General features: G+C 35.1%; 1 long non-coding RNA gene across 1 annotated transcript; it reads right to left on the reverse strand.

Moving 5' to 3' along the window:
* Positions 1-239: 239 nt before the first annotated feature.
* Positions 240-1,173, reverse strand: LOC125490165. The gene is made up of 2 exons (XR_007267518.1): positions 879-1,173; positions 240-510 (listed from the first exon to the last, which is right to left on the reverse strand). It is a non-coding gene; the product is annotated as an uncharacterized LOC125490165 (long non-coding RNA).
* Positions 1,174-2,303: the final 1,130 nt, after the last annotated feature.

Raw genomic sequence — 2,303 nt, forward strand, 5'->3', positions numbered from 1 at the left:
ACTAGCGTATAGACGAACTGACAGCTCGATAAAACGTGACCAATTTTGATTTTTCAGTGTGTGCATTAGCTAGTGATGTACCTTTCTTTACTTTGGAGGACCATCGATAAGTTATTGAAGTTCGATGTTCGACCCTTGGAGAGAGTTGTTCCATAGACTGTTGTTGTCCAGATTATAATTTTGACATAGTGTAAAAAAATGCATAAATAAAAATAAAAACACTTTATTCATCGCTCCATTCGCTCCTTATTTTACTGACTTTTAAACAGAACAATCTTAGATATATCATCTGTCTGACCCATATTACAGGCCTCGGATGGCCGTGTCTGAGATGTTCCCACATATTTATTTATTTAACTGGTTCATTACAGTTTCGTTTCCTAAATTATTAAGTTTGTTTACATTCATTCTTAAGTCGAATTGCTGCAAATGGTAGAGTTCTTCTTTGGATTCCAACCAACGCGTCCATCTCAACCACTTTCCTCTTATTATAGTATCTATGGAGGGAATCTGTTGGACAAATTATAGAAAATAATTAGTTTATGTATTTGTTAAAAGATGTACCTTGCCCTGACAAAATGGTTCTGATACGAGACGTTAAACGCAAGCTAGCATTTATTTTCATAGGTATCATTCAAGATAAAATATCGATAATGATATCGATTAATTTGAGTCAATCCCTAGCGTACATGTAAAATAAATTGATGAAAAATATATCCACTAAAATCATGTAAATTATTAACAAATGGACTTCCACATACACAAAATATGAAAGTAAACATCAGCATTGGCATTATTTTATATTTAATACAGGATAAAAGACAAATTTTAACCAAAAATAAACGGGTCATGGTAGTGATGACGATTTTGGTATTTACCTGTGAAATGTGCAATTTTCAGGATTATTTCTATTATTAACACCACAATCACTCACAGAACATGTAACCATTGTTGAATACAATTAGATTTACTGAAAATAAACCACGATGTACGCAAAAAATCCAAAATACTAAGGGGTTGTTTTTCCGCGTGCTGAATTGTGACGCTCTGTCATTCAAAACCAGTCACAGTTTCATTGGATTCGCTATCCTTTTCTATCTTGCCAAATTTCCGTAAGGGATTTTCTTCTCCCTTTCTCGCTTTGTTCGTCTATACGCTAGTATATACTAAGTCTATGACACCAACATAATTTGATTTGAAATTGAGGAAGCATATTTCTTACACTATATTCAATACATTAAATTAAATTAGATAGTGGGCAATGTTCTCGCGTGACATTACAGTCTCGTAAAGTACCGATGAGGAGCTGGAATATAGCGAATGGATCTAAGTGATGACAAAACGTAGGAACATTAGATTAGGATTCAAAAACACAGTCTCATGGTGCTGGTTGAGGTATGGTCTCGTGAGGATCTGATGAGGGCAGTAACAAGGTGGTGACTGAATTTTATTTCAAAGATGTTAATAGCTAAAAGCATCGAGTTTGAGCTATTAAGTATGTTTTTCAGAGAGACAGAAAGATATTTTAGGTTTCCTCTGGATTAGTTAGGTTTACTGGGTTTACTAAATTCATTCGTAACGTAAAATTGACAATGACGGAATTTCTTCTCTAGACAGTAGGTACTAAAAAAACCAACGATAGATGGTGTAATTTGCAGAAGTACCTATCTAGTCAGTTAGTCACCCTGTCACGGGGTGACTTCGGTTGGTAACTCAGAAAAAATACTATATGTTATTGCATCAATAATAAAAAAAAACAAGAAAATATTCAAAGTTTCCATCCTCGCACACAAATCACAAACTCATGCCTTGTTCTAGGAGCAGGGTCTACCCTAGTGCATTTCCATGACCACTTTTCACTTGTGTCCCACCGGTTTCAGTGCTCAGCGGAATAGCACCATTGACCATTATTATTCTGAGATATCATCACTTCTTATTCTGAGTTACCCAACATAAAAACACGCCATCTATTGAAATCATTTTTTATTTAGGATTTGTCTATGGTGTGGTCCCCAAATTTAAGGGTAAATGCAAAATAATAATATTTTAACCTTTTTTATACCTATTATATTAAAAGACCTGTTCAACGATACCCTACCTACACCATCAAAATAACCGGAAAAAATATCAGCCCCAATTTACTTGTATGGGAGAGGGAGTACCCCAATATTTTTGGGGTACTCCCCATATCTATGCAAAATATCAGCTTGATATCTTTACCCGTTTCTGAGAAAAAGGGCGGTGACAGACAGTCAGTCAGACAGACGGACAACAAAGAGGTCTGTTGCTTTTTACCTTTTGAG

Source organism: Plutella xylostella, chromosome 21 (genome assembly GCF_932276165.1).
Source record: "Plutella xylostella chromosome 21, ilPluXylo3.1, whole genome shotgun sequence".
Taxonomy (NCBI): Eukaryota; Metazoa; Arthropoda; class Insecta; order Lepidoptera; family Plutellidae; genus Plutella; species Plutella xylostella.